The 17,655-nt window shown below is 35.5% G+C and overlaps 1 protein-coding gene across 1 annotated transcript in view; it reads right to left on the reverse strand.

Annotated features, from left to right (window-relative positions):
* The window catches only part of GPR174 (G protein-coupled receptor 174), a 29,678-nt gene extending 12,289 nt beyond the window's left edge, over positions 1-17,389 (reverse strand). Inside the window, exons 1-2 of the mRNA XM_023202835.1 lie at positions 16,919-17,389; positions 5,173-5,269 (exon numbers count right to left, since the gene is read on the reverse strand). The gene's annotated coding sequence lies outside the window, so the exon portion shown is untranslated. The remainder of the gene's footprint in view (positions 1-5,172; positions 5,270-16,918) is intronic.
* Between the last annotated feature and the right edge of the window lie 266 nt (positions 17,390-17,655).

The following is a 17,655-nucleotide window of genomic DNA, read 5'->3' on the forward strand; positions in this document are numbered from 1 at the left end:
GCCTCATTTAAAAATCTCAACTCTTATGGAGATACATTTATGCAGCCACATCGGATTACAATCAAAGAAAGTAAAAACAAAAGCAAGTCAGTTAAAAAAAAAAAAAAAAAAAAAAAAAAAAAAGCATCACCTCCTCTCCACACACATGCACCAAAATGGAGTAGACCACACTTCTTTGTGGCCATGTAGTGCTATTTTTATTTTCCCTGTCATAGCCTGCTGCCTTCATATGGCAGGAAATGACAAGTCCCTGCCCACCATAGCTAAAGGACTTGGCAAGTACCCAAAAAAATGTTGAACAGACACTGGCCTCCAAAACCTGCAGTTTAGAAAAAAATAATATTTTTTAAATTAAATGTACCTGCTGGTTTGCTCCCTTTTGTTTGTGCCACAGGCTGATTGTTTATCCCCTACATCATTATTCATTCAGAGAGTAAGGCTAGATTTCTGAACACCAGTGGCCCTATGGAATTAATTTGGGCTAGGGTGACTTTATATGTAAGTTAAGCATTGGCTTGCTATTTACTTATTTCTAATTTCCTTCCCTTAAATATATGGTATGAAAATCTAAACAGAGAGAGTATTTCTAAACCATAACTTATGACCATAAATAAAATAATTGCTAATAATGTTATTTGCAATATTTGGTTGCTTTTTAATGATTTTATTTCATTAGAGTGAAAACTAAGCAACTAGCCAATTCTTGAAAATGATTTAAATCAAGTTCAATGTATTTTTTGCCTGTTTCTTTTGTAAAATTTAAACAAGTTTTAGGGGAATGATGTTTACCTCTAAGCTATGGCAAAGAACCTGAGTTCAGATGTCCCTGCGGTGTACCTACCAACATGAGTATTTGTCAGGTGCAAAGAGATTAGAAACATAACTCCGGCGTTCAGAAACCCAGTTGTTTGTTTCAGCGATTTTATCAGTAACAGTTTAATTACAAATATGCACTTTCCGGTTATTTTTATTTTAAAATAACCATCAAGTAGTTATATACCTTCATCATTTGTTCTGTGATAGGCCTCTAGTTTAGTTACCTACCTAGCTATCTATCTGTCATTTAGACAAGCTTTTCCAGATGGGATCAAGGAAGGTTAAAACAAATAGCTAGCAATCTTAAGTGGAAATTTATCTAAAACTGAGACACTTCTATTTCCCTGCCCTTCCCAACATTAGGAACATCACTGATACCACCAATAGCTCAATGTTTCAACTCTGAAGTATTCTTTAATTCCTCCCTTCTCTCTTCAATGCCTTATATTTAGACTTCTACTGAGTTTGTCTGACCTTCTCTGTAATATTACTCTGATTTAACTTGTGCTTTGCCTATTTTCTTGCTCTACTTACCTGAATTGTTTAACTCTCAAAACCTCTGTAGGTATGCTATCATCACATTCTATATACCACACCAAGGTATACATCTTCATTAAATCTCTTTTGCCTGAGAGTATGAGTAGTAATCTTCATTTGGAACCTCTAAATCTGAGAAAAGTTACCCAAGAAACACATCCTACACACCACACACACTTAGTATTTTCTATACTTCATAAGTGAATTGAAACTTTTAGGACATGGGATTCCTCACAGTGATAATGTTTTCTTTATATAATAAATTTATTAAAAATCAGGAATCCAAATGAGTTTGTCTCTCCAAACTTGTCACTGTGAAGGTCTATATGTGTATTTCAATTTTCAGAATTCTCTTTTAGAATTACACTCAGAACATGAATCATATTCTTTAGAATAATTTTATGGGTGACAAATCTTTGATTTTTAAGGGTAGGTAAATTATTGGGAAACAATCAAAAGCCATTCATAGCCAGTCTGAACAGTGAAGTTAGAGATCAAGTAGAAAAAATGTCATTTTTGTTCAAAAGCATGATATGACGACATTGTTTAAAGACTCATTTTTTCTTGATCAGATCAAACTAATTCCAAAGACAATTTCAAAGAGTGTGAGAATATTCGGTGAAATACAGCGTCATTAAGATAAGCATACAGCCTTGTGAAGTCACCTTCAAAATGATGACATTTATTTGAAAATATAAGTTGTGGTCTTTACTTAAATTAGTCATAGACTGAGAATGAGAAGTCTTGAATTCTTATTCTACCTCTGCAATTGAATGCCTGTGTGACCCTGAGAGGGTAACTTAATTTCTCTGGGTCCCCATTTCTTCTTTAAAATAAGCATGTTAAACCAGATAACTTTTAAAGGGAATTTTAGCTCTAATATTTTGTCATTTTACTTCTGGGTTTTAAATAGCCTTGGTTCTCCATGCCATATACATTTATTCATATGTATGGGGATATAATATTATATAAAATCCAAATATTTGATAAATAATAAGGCATGATTTACAGTAGGCAAGAAGAGCATGGACTCTGGTGCCAGCCTTACTGGATTCAAACCTTGTCTCTGCCACTTCTTAGCTGTGAGGCTTTGGGCAGGTTATTTAAATATTTCTGTGCCTCAGTTGCCTCATCTGTTAAGTGAGATGATAATAGTACCTACCTCTATGAATATTTAATGAGTTAATATTTATAAAGCTCTAAAGTAAGTACTATATCAATATATAAAGTAAACAAATTCTTAGCATTTTATGCAGTGGAAGATAACTGTGTGCATACACAAATATTGTGGCCAAAGGCTGAATGCTATCTAATGTATCTAGGAAAAAAAATTTAATAAATTTGCATGAATATCTTTATACATCTATGAATAAATGTTTTGCTGTTTTGGTTTGTTTTGTTTTTTGTTTGGTAGTAGTAGTGGTTGGTCTCTCTCTTTTACTCTCTCTTTCTGTAACTAGACATCATACCTTGATTAGGGATTTTCATGTCTATTAATAAATGGAAATGCACTCGAATTTCCCCCAGTTAATTTGAATTTTGTATCATAACAGGATTGCAAAGATGAACCGGCAATTTATCCTGTTAATAGCTCCAACAGAGGTATAGTACTTCATTTTAGCCAATAGATTATTACTTTTTCCTATGTTTAATCTTTAAACATTTTTCTGGGTACATAGTAGGCATACATATTTGTGGGATACATGAGATATTTTGATACAAGTATGCAATATGAAATAAGCACATCATGGAGAATGGAGTTTTCATCCCCTTGAGCACTTCTCCTTGGAGTTACAAACAATCTAGTTGCAGTCTTTGCATTACTTTATAATGTACAATTGATCATAGTCACCCTGCTGTGCTATCAAATAGTAGGTCTTATTCACTCTGGTTTATTTTTTTTTATTTTTATTTTTTGTACTCATTAACTTTTAACAATAGAAATACGTCACTGTCGGCTGGCAGCAGTGGCTCACGCCTGTAATCTCAGCACTTGAGGAGTCTGAGGTGGGCGGATCACGAGGTCAAGAGATCGAGACCATCCTGGCCAACATGGTGAAACCCCGTCTCTACTTAAAATACAAAAATTAGCTGGCCGTGGTGGCACATGCCTGTAGTCCCAGCTACTCAGGAAGCTGAGGCAGGAGAATCGTTTGAATCCAGGAGGTGGAGGTTGCAGTGAGCCGAGATTGGGCCACTGCACTCCAGCCTGGCCAGCCTGGCGACAGAGCAAGACTCTGTCTCAAAAAAAAAAAAAAAAAAAAAAAAAAAGAAAAGAAAAGAAATATGTCACTGTGTGGGCTACCCTACCTAACATGAATCACTAATATATGAATGTTACAAACAATATGCTTCAGACAGGTGCCAACTTTTTTATCCCTGTCTCACTGAACTTTCAACTGTACTCATCCTGATTACATCAGGGGAAAGGGCTCAATTGGTCTTGAACAGAGGTTCATTTCCCTTTTATGAGAAAGTCTCACTAGAAAGTAATAATGGGGTGGCCTAAACGAAAAAAAAACAAACAAACAAAAAAAAAAAAAAAAAAGAAAGAAAAGAAAATAAAAGGAAAAAATGGGGCCGCTTTAATTTGGCTTCCAGATACCCATAAACCCATATATTAGTTTGGTGCAAAAGTAATTGCGATTTTTGCTATTACCTATATTAACTGCAAAAACCACAATTATTTTTTCATCAAACTAATATTAAATACTTGTGTAAATCATGAAGGGGATATGTGCACTACAGGAGTTTTATTAGCTGTTAAAACTCTTACCTCCTGGTTTGAACTATAACATAATGCTACAATGATTGGGGTGTTTTTTCCCCCATGTTTAGGTGAACTGTACAGTCATTTTGTTCATTATTTTTCAAACTAGGCTCAAGCATTAGACATGTTCCTTTACAATGATTAGATATCAAGGTTTGTGCTTGGGCAATACACTTCTTCTAAAAAGAGATTCCAGACAAAGAACTAAAAAGCAAACAGCATAAACACTTGCTGCTCTGAAACCTGCATCTTCCAAATCTGTCCCAACCTAATACTTACCAATCAATGAATAGAAATTTGCCAAACATTCAAGTGATTCACCTATGGCTACTGTAATTTTTCTTATCCACAAGCAGCATCACCTTTCTCAACATACACACATATTATAATATTGTATGCATGTACAGTGGCCAGTGTGTACTGGGTGAGATTATATTATATAAGTTTAACATTGAAAGCATGTATTTAATCTGTGCATAGACTTACTTTCAAAATAGGAATAAACACTGTGTACCCTAGTTTCCCAAATCACCTTTTGAAGCTAAAAAGTAGGTCAAACAGCCCATAAAAATCAGCGCCAGGACTAGTGTTAGATGAGTGAGGCGCTTTCCTTGGACACAAAATTTAAGGGGTTGAAAAACAGCTCAGTAATGAAGAGAAATAGTATTTCAATGCAGTATTTTGTAAATTGAAATGGATGGAAATATTCACAGTAAACAAAATGTCAAGATAGTAAATAAAGACAGGATCAGTATGACTGAGTTTTTTTTCTTTGTCTCAGGCAAAAAAGACTTAGCAGAGCACTATTAAAAGAATGCCATATTTTATCAAATACTTCAGAAACTATAGCTTTTCATGTTCTGTAAGAGTGTACATCTTGATTGCTAGAACCAGGATATTGCCTGGTAATGGTAATCTATCAAGTAGACCAGCAAATGTGCAACATGTGGCTAGCAAAGGCTCTAATTATCTGTCCAGGGCCCACAGGGTAAAACAGTATTATTTTTAGGAAACATGCCGAAATAGAAGTCAAGATCAAATTTGACTACCTGCTGTTTCCTTCGGTGCTGATGGAACTTCTTAATCAGAGCAATAGGGTCTCCTGAGGAAGCGTTGGAGAATCTGGCTCGATTAATTCATTCATGCCTTAAAAGACATAGAAAAGCAATGGTCAGGTGCAGCATGGAGAAGACGCTCAGAGAGGGCTGGGAAATTTCAGCAAGTGGATGCTGAGATCTCAAAAATCAATTACTATAGGAAAAGGAGAGTATAGAGAATTACACTTAGTCATTAGTGGTAGTGAAGTTGAGTGAGTGAAAATCCCTTTAGCAGTTGACATCTCTTTTTGACATGGCAGCTTTTGGAAAGAGTGAGAGAAGGTAGGAATGTTGGTGGAAGGGTTCATGTGTCACTTCCTGGTCACAAGGAGCCCTTAACTATGGTGAACTATGTTAGAAAACTCCCACAGCCTCTTGTTAAACTCATAATAAAGTTGAAGGGTAAAAGCTGTCTTTTTCTCAGTTAGTGATCTTTTCTAAATAGTTGGCATGACCACAACTGTTTCATTGATTATTAAGTACATATGGAGGGAGATCCAGCTGGCCAGTGGTTGTCAGCACAGCTGATGCTAGGAGACAAATTAATTTCTACACAAAGCTGTCTTACATGTACCCTTAACATGCTTGTAGGTAGTTTCTTGCGTACAGTGCTTTAGGGACACCAAAAACCATACCCCAGCTTCCTCTGCTCTGCTTTACCTAATGATCACTTGCTGAAGCTTGTCATCTTGCCAGAAATGTCCCATTATAGATTCAATCCTTTAAGAAACTATTTGTCCAGAAATCTACTGATAAAGTGAAAATACTACAAGAAGGGGTTATATATTAGCCTATTAACTGTAATCAATCAGCTAAGCTAGATTTTCCTTTAGAAAGTGGAATAAATGAAACACAAAGAATACATTTTACTTGGTAGAATGAATTAAAGGAACATAGAGTGGGACAGTCGTAGGTGGGTAACATAGTAGGATTACCTGAGATGCCAGATCATTAGGGTTAGCAAAGGATTCTGCAAAGGGAAGGAGAAAGAGAAGGCAGGAAAGACAGAGGGAAGGCATCCAATGCAATATTTTCCACCTACACAAATTTGCTTCAAGCTAATCCTTTTAACACGATGATTTTTATTTAGAATGATAACTTTTGAAGGAATCCTTTGAAAGAGACTTGCATTCTAATGCCAGCTTCAGTTGAGTAATCTTGAATCAGTTGTTCTGTTTTTCTCTCTCTTTCTTTCTGATTCTTCCTCATGTAAAATGAATAAAATAATAATGCCTACTCCTGGGAAACATTGTTAAGATTACAAGAGATATCATAAGTAAAAACCAATAAGTCAGGGCTTGGCACATAACAAGTGCTCAATAAATACTACGTATCCTTTTCTTCTTTCCTCTAGAACCTAGTAAGTAGAGTACTAGACACATTAAAACACCTTAATAAATCTTTTTTTAAAAGATGGAGGAGGAAAAAATAGTGATCAGGATTTAACACACAGTAAAGTTATTTTTAAATTATTTTTGTCTTTGAGAGAGGGTAACAGAGTGGGAGAAACAGATCAAGTAGAAGATGAGAAACCAAAAGGCAGGTCCAGAGGCCCAAGAATCCAAAAAGCAGCTTATCATGGGGACTAAGAAAGAAAACCTAGGCCGTAAGTTAAAGTGACAAAGTTATATTCCTTGCTGATAGTTTGTTGTTTGTGAAGACAGAACCAGAACAGCTCAATCACCACTTTAATGTGTCAGATATTTGAGATCAAACTAGAATAATAGTCTGCAGGGACTGAGTTTAGTGACTAAGCAGGATCATAGATTAATCATAAACACCAGACAAATGTAGCTGGCTAGAAGCAGATTTTATTGAAATAGTGAATATTCTTAGGCGCTTTTTAATTTTTAATCATTTGATTTGTTATACTTTATGAACAGGAGTCAGTTAAGATATCAACGAATGGATTTTGCTTTAGAGAGTCACTTCATTATTTTTTTTCCAGGATAGCCATATACTTTAAAACTAATCTGCTTTACTTGCAAGCTTTTTCAAATCCCAAGATAGGTCATTTAGGCTGAGAGAAACAGGGTGTATGGAAAAGAGCACCAATCAGAGACATATGACACCTACCTTTTAGTCTTGGTCTTATCACTAATTAGTGGTGTGACCTTGGGAATGTCCCTTCTATCTCTTGACCTCGGTATTTCATCTGCGGAATGAGGGAGCTACTAGATTATCCCTAAGGTTACTTTGCACTTTTACAGTCTAAGTCTAGTAGAAAGGTTGATTAGACAAATGGACCCAATTCTTGACAAATATTGGGGAAGATGCAAAGAAACCCTGTGTTCTTCCTCCCCAGTGCATTATCCTTCAGGCCTGACTGAATCATCACGCCACAACTTTAGCTGCCTGGGCTCCATATCCAATCCAAGACCCATAGTCCTAAGCAGCCTTTTCTAGTTGGCACAGATTTGTTCCTCTCATGGACTACTCCCCATCAAAATATCCCTTATAGCCAGTGTTTCTACTTTTATGCTTAAAACTGTTGAGATGTGATAAGTGGATTTAAGCTAATACATTAATGAGAGAACTAGAAAATAGTATCCAGGACATTCACAGGGAGTGTGTAGGAATTTTCCTAGCAGCCTTTCTTAAATAAAAACATAGGTTCCATTGCAATTCTAGACCAAATGCAGCAGAGTAGCATGAAAGGAGAGTAGGGGAGAGGTTATAGTACACTTGAATCCCTCGTATCATACACTGGAGCCTTTTCAACAGCTTATGTATGGAGTAATTAAACAAGTTCAGTCAGCGCATATTTAATGAGCACCTTGGGTAGCATGTCGTATCCACTGATAAGTTCAATGGTGATGTAGATAACGATTAATGAGCCTTATAATATTTTCTTATTTTCTGGAAGAACTGATTCAGCATTTTAAATAAAAATTAGACTTTATCCATCTTGATTAAACCTTCACTAATTTTGTATTAAGTTCTATGAATGCTCTGCTTTATACAAACAAAGTAACTGAGGCCCAAAGAAAGTAAAACTCATCCTGAGTTATAGAACAAGTTAATAGCACAATCAGAACTAGAACCTAAGTTTTAATTCAAAAGGCTTTTGTTCATTTCCTCACATCGTACTTCCTCCCTACTACACATTCTATACTATGTGTGTAGCTATTTCTCTTTCCTTCATATGATCAGACTATCTAAATGTAACTTTTATGTTGTTAAAGACTCAGTTTTTTACGTCAAATACCAGCGTACAAATCACCAGCAACAAATGTCCCTTTGTTTTTTTTTTTTTCTACAATGGTATAGAAACCAATATTCTTAACTGTATGCAGAAGAAACCACAATGTATTCCTGTCCGTTCCCCATCTCTCTCTCTCTCTAACTCTACCTTACCCCATACAGAAACGAAGATATTCTCTTTATATTGAGTTCATTCATTTCTGCTGGCATTCAAGACTGGAAGAAAGTGACTAACATAAGACAAATGTTATTTTTACTCTTTGGCCCATTTCCTGCTGCTGCAGTTTGCTAAACTATCAAGCTAGGACAAAAGAATGGAGTGATGAGATGAACAATACCTTGCTGTAAATCAAGTCATCATGCTATATATCGCAGAAGATAACAAGAAATGAGACATGGCCCCCGCCCGGGAAAATCTGGCAGAAGTGACACAACAGAAAAAAAGAGAGATGTGTAAAATCAATTGCTAGATTGGGCAGGTCAAATGTTAAGCTTTGTAGAAAGCTGCCATATATTTAGAGTAGAAACATACAACAGACCTTAAAGTGGTTGGACTATTCCATACAGCATTTCTAAAAACAACAATTCACTGATCCATAAAAGTTATGCCTCTCTTTCTCATTTATTCAGCCGCAAGCCTTAGAACTATTTTGCTCCTCATAAGCACTTCAATCTGCAAGCTTAACCAGGCATAATTCTGACATGTGCAAAGGGAAATTTGTCAGGTGAAAGGCAAGTACAACTCAATGTTCCTAGAGTGATTTCAATCCAGTAGTACAAGGTATTTTGCAAATTGCACAGAGGAGCTCTGGCAAAAGAAATACAAAGTCCCTGTTCAGTATCTACATGGTGATCCATAGCCTTAAGAGAGAAGTGTCCTCAATTATACCATTTTCACAGATAGAGAAACTGAAAAATGAGGGAGCTTAATGCCTTGTTCAGGTATATACTTCTAATCAGCCCCAAAGGAGCATGAGTTCAAGCTTGTGATTGGTGCCTGCTGAAAGCATAATTTAGAAGAGAGTTTAGAATTTGATGTCCCAAGGTTCTTCCTCTATTTCCTCTTGGATAGGGAGCACAGACAGAGGAGGTGAGTGTGTAGAGAGCAAGAGAATGTGCTGGGAAATAATTAGCATTTTCAGGAGACAGACAAGCCTAAAACTTTGTTATTGTGTTTTTGTTCTTTTAACTCAAGATTCGATAACTCACTGGATCAGATGGTTACCACACTGAGCTCCTAAACTTAAGTATGCGATTAGATTCCAGTTAATTCTCTCTGTAACGTAGACACAGAGTATGCTCTGAAACAAGAACAGGCATCGTATAACTCCAAGTCCTTGATCCTAAGGAAAAAGCTTGCTCACAAATATAAAAACAGTTCTATCCTCTTTCTGATGGTTGATGTGTAAACTTGATTTACATATGAAGGATCCCATGTTTTCCCCCAAATTCAAATTCCTTATAGCCAATATAGAATGCACTAGGAAGCCAGCAAACAAGTAAACACATAAATTAATCTATTGCTGCAGACCTGTTTAGGAGAGCCTCTGTGTACAATTTTTTGAGCCCTTTCCTTTTGTTGATACTAACTTGCATCTAAAACCACACATTCTGTTCTAATTTCTAACATAGGCTTATATCTGGAGTTCAGAACCTTTGCTCTTAAACCTTAGCATGCCATAAATTAGATTACACAGAATAAAGCAAAAATTCTATATGATTTTCTTTTTACATTATGTCAGCTTAAGTGTAGATAAATGGTGATTCTGTTTAAGGCAAAAAGTTCCATGAAGTCACACACCTTCTTCCTAAATCTCTTTTGTATAATCAGAATTAATTTGTGTTAGCTTATCCTACTCAAGTAAATAAGTTCTAAGAGGGCAGGGGTTATATCTTGTAAAAATAGAAAACACATCATAAAGAATGGTTGAAGACAAATAAAACATTTAATTTTTGCTTTTTACAATTCTCAATTGTATTCATTTCGTTCCCTATTCCCTGCCTCCTTTTCCTTGTTCACTTAGCCTAAATACAATAAAAGGACAACCTGTTTTGAAATGGGTACATCTTGAATTCTTCTATTACCACCTCTCTTGATTCTCAAGTGGAAAGGGACAAGATAGTGAGTTATAGCATTATCATATAGAAACAGCATAATATAAAGAAAGAGCTTTGACAATCAACAGAATTGGGTTTGAAACTCAACCAAGATAGGTATGTTTATCGCATAGATTGTGGTGGTGGTTTTCCAGGTATATATTTATCTCCAAATTCACCAAGTTATATATATTAAATATACACAACTTTTTGTATGCTAATTATACGTCAATAAAGTGGTGTTGAAAAAACAGTTGCATATCATTGGACAAGTTATGCAATTTCTTGAACATTAGTTTCTTAATCTGTAAAATGGAGAAAATAAATATAGTTGTTGTCAAAATGATGTAAGGCATCTTGCCCAATGCTTAGTACATCATAAGTGTACAATTTTAAAAATATATATTACTTTTGATGAAAGGACACTAAAAATACAAGAGCCAGTAGTAGATAAGCTCAAAAAACCTGCTAAATCTTAGTTTCTGAGTAGTTGCTTAGATATTTTATAGCTTTCTCTAGAGTTATTACTAAAAATATACCTGATTTAGAATAGAGTATAAGCTCTACAGGAAAAAAATCTGTATCAAGGATGGTTTGAATCTGATGCTGACCCTTAGTTCATGATGAGACTTTGGACCTGCCTTGAAACTCATGTATGGAGCTGTGAGAAGGCTCTGGGAACTCATACATGTATGTCCAAAATCCAAAATCATATTTGAAAACTATTATTTTCCCTTTGCTAAAGAAACTAGACTAAACTCCCAGAGATATGGGAATAGAAAAAGGCCAAAGGCTCAGAATTCCCCATGAAGAAAATAAAGTCATCATGCTTATGAGTGAGACTGAGCAAACCAAACCTAATTTTCGTTCTACAATAAATTATTACAATATAAATGTAATTCCTCACTCAGGAAAGGGTTATATGAAATTAAACTTTTATTTTTAAAACACATTCTCAGATATGGAACCAAATCAATTCTTTTTAATTAATGTGCTGAAATTTTGCAGGAAAATATAAAGAACTGATCACCACTTCTTAGAAGTATTTCATATTATTTGACCCAATATGACAAGTGGGTTAAAGCATGCAGATGTTAAATAGATTAAATTTAAAATTTTCAAAGCAACATCATACAGTCTTTAGAGCGTCTATATTTGGGTGATTTACTATCGATTTTCATTTCTGTTGTGTCCAAAATTTTTTCAATGAGTGTCCAAGTGTGTCACTAAATGAAAATTATGAAGAGAAGATTGCATCTCTATGTATTGTGTTCAAGAAGCTCATACAACAGAGGTTCCACAGCATTTGAGGAGGGGCCAGCCTAATTAACCACCATGCCCATATTCTCCAGATATTGATTTAGCCTATAGTTTTACTCTGGCCATTCGTGTTTGGCCCAAGTACCAGTCAAGGAATAACTTATAACCTGGGGTGATCAACTTTAATAATTTTTCTCTATTGGACTATGTCACAGATATTTTCAAATTTAATGATTCCCAGAGATCAGTTGGTTTTAAAGTTTCTGAGTACATTTTCCCCTGGAAAAGACCCAAACAGACACAAAGATAATATTTCTTAATGTAAAATTCTTAAAACTGTAACTTAGAACTAAAGCAGTCATTAACAAGTAATTATACATCAAATATAATCCAGGTTATAGTCTCTATTCTGAAAAACAGCCCTTTTCTCTCAGCAGGTTACAGAATGCCCTCATAGGGTTTGCTTAACCAAACTTCATGGAAAAAAAAAAAAAAAAAAAAAAAAAAACTGAGGGAGGTTTAATCTATTCTCTATAATCAAAAAAGTCTTTCAGCAAGATGTCAGAGCAAAACTGGGTATCCCCAAATCCAATATATGATCACTCACTCAGGATAACTTGAGCCACAAATCTGCCTTCCTTAAATAAACCGGATGGATTATCTAGACCAACCACTTTACAGTCTAGTCTGTTATATTCATACTCTGCTTCAACTAGGTGGAATTATCTTTTTAACCCTAATAAACTTTTAGAAGTCATAGCATTTCAGAGAGAAAGGTATTACTGTACCAGATGTCTTCATATGCACTGTGACTGCTTTTGATACAAAACTCTATTTCTACGGTCAGTAGTTCTTCTTCAGAGAGACTAATGCTAGGTCAAATCACTGAACTTTCCTTTGTTAAACTGAGTTAGTTCTATGAAGTATTACAAAATCAGTACTACGTAGTTTTAGCTCTAACTTTCTTAGAAGAGAGAGAGGTCAACAGGTAATTTATAATTACAAGGTATAAACATAAAGGGGGAAAAAAGGTAAAAATAAAAACAGATCCCAATAAAAACTGGACCAAAGAACACAGAAGCAGAATGCTATTGTCATAAGGATGTGGGAAAAAAGTTAAAGAAATATGTCTTTAGAAATTTAAATGAGCAAGTCCTTCAGTAGGAAAATTAATAGGGGCCATGAAACTATAGATTAAAATAAAATGCAAATTTAAAAAAATAGACTCTGTGGGCTTTTTCGTTTCAGAATATATTTTGCTTATAATATTTAATTGTAAAAATGTATCTGAGAAATAATAAATCAGTCTATCGTCTACATGTCATTCATTTTTCAGCACACCATTTGGCCTGACACTTCAAATAGAGTAGACACCTAAAATAACACACTTTTTGTTTTAAAGAAGAAGTAACTTATAGATCATCAGCATTATCTAAAATAGATTAAATACTTTGAACAGTAAAGGATTTCATCACCGTCACCCTTTACTTAAGTTGTTAGAATTATTTTATCATACAGAAATATGTCAAGTGCAGGGGCTCATACTTGTAACCCCAGAACTTTGGGAGGCCAAGATTGGGAGATTGCTCAAGGCCAGGAGTTCCAGACAAGTCAAAACCCTGTCTCCACAAAAAAAGTACAAAAAATAGCCTTGCATGGTGGTTCGTGTCTATAGTCCCAGCTCCTTGGGAGGCTGAGGTAGGAGAGTCATCTGAGGCCGAAGGAATCAAGTCTGCAGTGAGCTGTGATCACGCCACTGCATTTCAGCCAAGGTAGCAGGGTGAGACCTTGTCTCAAAAAAAAATTCATTTATTTATAAGTAATATCTGGTAACATGTGATTGACTTATAAGAAATACTTGAATCTCATTTGCCAAGTAAAGCTGAAAAAAATTTTAGCTAAATAATAATAACAATATTAAAGCCTTTCATCATTGCTGAGAATGTAGATAAAATCTTATTTTCTGCTCTAAGTAGTGTGACATTTTGTAAAAGCTTTTTAAAGAAACAAATATTATGTCAGGAAGTAGGAAAGGAGATGACTGGCATTTTTGACTTGGTGAGACATTTGCATATATTTTATGTTTCCAATGAGGTAGTATTTATGCTATCCAAGACACAACTGAGTCTGAATTGGCAACCCTGGCTCCCACGGTGGGCACAAGTCATGCTTTTGCATGACCCACATAACTGAACCTGATAATGGTTAAATTTTAGTTTCCTCACTAGATAACTAAATTTAGTGAACTTCTTGAGCCATAACCAAGTTTCTAGAGTCTATACAGACTTGATTTTGGCTAATATCTTGCATATCTGATTATTTGTCAGGAGCTCTGTCTGCATCTTGATCTCTGGCTGCTGCTAATGCAGCTGCTGCTGCAAAGTAAAGTGATGCCTCTGGAACACACTCTTTGTTAATCTTTCCAAGACTATACCAGAAGAACCCACTTTAATTTTCAGATCTCAGATAGCCCTTGGTTATATGACAAACATTAGTAATATTCAAGCCATTAATTACTGTATTCTTTTTCAGGATTCGCATACCATAACATACTGTATGTATTTATCTTCCTCACGCTCTCACCTTAGTTGATCAACCGCATGTGCCTGTTTCTGTCAGACAAGATACCCTAAAATCTTCACTCCTTTCTCAAATCTGGAATCTCCTACACCTCAGGACCTCCTGGATACTCTCTCTTGTCTAATGAACTGGCTGCATTGTTGCTCTGACACTCAATACAGCACATACACTTCCAGTATATGGCCAGGTCTTTCTTAATCTTGTATTACAGCATCTAGTATCAATTTGCACTTTGTTTTTTGTTTGTTTGTTTGTTTTTGTTTTTGTTTTTTTGTTTTTGTTTTTCTATGAGCACAGTAGGAAAAACTCTTTCCTATTCTTGGAAGGAAACAGTGGTAAAGCCCAGCAACTCAAGGTCTGTTACAATATTAGGGCCTTTGGGAGAAACCTGAAGTGTGCCTGATATTGAGAGATTCTTGAATGCTCTCAAAATGAAATCTTTTAATATTTCCCAATGAATAATGCATGTCTCTTAATCCATAAACCTTTATAGTCAGCAAGGAGAAATGAACAGAACACTGGACAAGGTATGAAGAGACTTGGATTCTACCTTTGTCTCTGTCACAGACACACAGAGGTACTTGACCCAGTCACTTCACCTCTATGAGTCGCATTTCTTCCAACTGCACAATGTGCACTATGAACCTACTTTACTTCCCAAAGCATAAAAGTCTCAGATGTTTGCCATTGCTCTGAAAGTGACAAGAGCTGAATCTGTTTCTGACAATTTCTTATTCTCTGACTAGGGATCTGGAGACTGATTCTTGAGACCTATAGCATAAAAAGAAGGTTTTGGGTGGAGAGTCACTTTAATGGGCAAGGGAAGAGGCACCTACTGTGCCCCACTTTTATCAAGATTGGGTGGAAATCAGGAAAAGGAGTTTACTTCCCTTTTTGGTTCTGGGTAGCTGATTGGTGCCAAAGTATCTATGAGTGGAATGCAGGTGTGTTTCTTTGTCCTCTTCCTTTCAGTTACCTAGTACAAAGGGCCATAATGAAGTGCATTCATTCCTAGGGGTCTTCGGGTGAAATTCAGTGAGATATTGGGAGCAGTCTATGACTCACTTTGTGTTTATTCATCTTTGCATTATTCGGCATCATATTAATCTGGCCCCAACAAAATAGATACACTAGATGGTTCCTGTCTCATACACATATTATTACAAACATAGAGCAAAGCAGAGCAGTACATGTGTTCACAAGTGCAAAGCACATTATCTGTAATTGAAAGTATATCCTCCTTGAACACAAACTTCTTGGCATACCCAAATGTTTGCTAGTGTGACTGGTATAATCTTGCCCTGGGTGGAAAAACTTTAATCTTCTCTATAAGTTTAATGTTTTTGTGTTTATATCTGATATTTACAGAAGCTAAAGGAAAAATGAAATACTCTTTGTTGAATGATCCAAAGCTCTCTAAAGCATATAGTTCTGCTTATTGAATAAAATTACAACTTTTTCTTTTATGAAAAATTTTGAGCAGTATAAAATAAAGTCCATGTACATTACTGTTGACAGGAGAGGAAGGAGCAGGAAAGTTATTTGAGATTTAATCATGGGTCATGTTGTAACACATCCCTCCTCATTTCTATCTCTCTCTCACATAGGAATTCATGACTTTTTTCTTTTAGTCTCTGAATGCAGCTCCTAGCAGTTACACACCATTTATAGTGTCATCATATGGTTTAAAGTCCAAAGGCACCATCCTAAACATTTCCTCTTGGAGCACAAAAAGGAGACAACATGCAAACAAGGAAATAATTTCACTTACATTTTGTCAAAGTCAATTTTGAGTATCTAGAAATGTAAATTAAATTCAAAATCATTTTAACCGTTGTTGATTTTTTAATGTGCTGATTACTTACTTCCGTAGATAGAGCTTATCTATGAAAAACAGAGCAACTGTGCCTGTTACCTTTCTTATTTCCCCTTTCTCTCATTATAAACACGTTTTCTTAAACGTGTTTGAAAGCAGAATCTTTATATCTATCATTAATTATAATTAACTTTTATAGTGAAAATAAGTAAACAAGCTGATAGGAACATGCATTTATATTAGCTAAGGTCTTGAAATATTATATCTTTCATTTTTCAAATAAACATTCATTTTGAAAAGGACACAAAGTTAACCAGTTTAATTGTGCAGCAGATAAAAATAGCACCCTCAAAGAGTTATAGCAAAGAGTAGATAAAAATTATCCTGCACCTTTATGTAAGCAACTCTACTTAATACAAATGGGTTAAATTGCAAATGTTCACAGGACTATTTTATTCAATATCAATTGAGCTAAACACATTATTAAAAATGTCTCCATGTCAAACTTAAATTTTCCCAAGTTTAAAGTTGCCTCCCTCCTCCGGCAGCCCATCATATGCTTGTTTTTGTTTCTTCAAATACCAAGGAAATGACATTTAAGGATGATCCAAATTCATTATATCCATAACCATCCTTAGACTTGACAAGTTATACAGATCTTTGTGTGAAGAGTCCAGTTCTAGATATTATGGGAAAAATACACAGATGAGAGCTAATTATGCATAAATAATTAGAACCTACCATTTCAGTTTCTTTCTGTTTTCTTCAGAGATCTCCAAAGAATTCATGTGATGCCCACTCCAACAAGGATGCTACTGATCTGTGCATCAATTTAAGCTCCCTGTTCTGAAAATGACCAATCCAATTCTACTTCACTAGCCAAAGAAAGAAAGAAAGAAAGAAGAAAGAGGAATAAAAAGAGAAAGAAGGAAAAGGAAAAGAGAGGAAGGAAGGAAGGAAGGAAGGAAGGAAGGAAGGAAGGAAGGAAGGAAGGAAGGAAGGAAGGAAAGAGTGAATACAGGAGAGTAGGAGGGAGGGAAGAAAATAAATAAAAGTAAAAATAATACAAAATAAAAGAAAGCCGAAAGAAAAATTATGAAAGCAAAAGGAAAAAAATTAAAATTATCAGGAATATCTAACCACTATCATGTTGAACATAGTAGTAAGATGTCAGAATGAAATATGCAAGCCACTCTCTGTGTACACTGAACATTTCCGTTTTCCAGGGGGCAGCCAGCATGCTCTTTTGCTTTCATTCTCTCCGCCCCCGCCCACCCCCGTTAATGATGCAGGGCTACACTACAGGCTGCATGTAGAGTCTGCAAAGCTTCACACTTAGGAAAAGAAATTCTTCTTTCTATTTCTAGGGCCACAGTTCATTGTCTTCTGTGGTTGCACTCAGCTTTGAGCTCATGATAACACACAGCCTATTTGCCTATGGAGTCCTTTGCTGAAGCTAGGAGCCCTTGAGTTGCTTC

The sequence above is a fragment of the Piliocolobus tephrosceles genome, chromosome 12 (genome assembly GCF_002776525.5).
Source record: "Piliocolobus tephrosceles isolate RC106 chromosome 12, ASM277652v3, whole genome shotgun sequence".
NCBI classification, from domain to species: Eukaryota; Metazoa; Chordata; class Mammalia; order Primates; family Cercopithecidae; genus Piliocolobus; species Piliocolobus tephrosceles.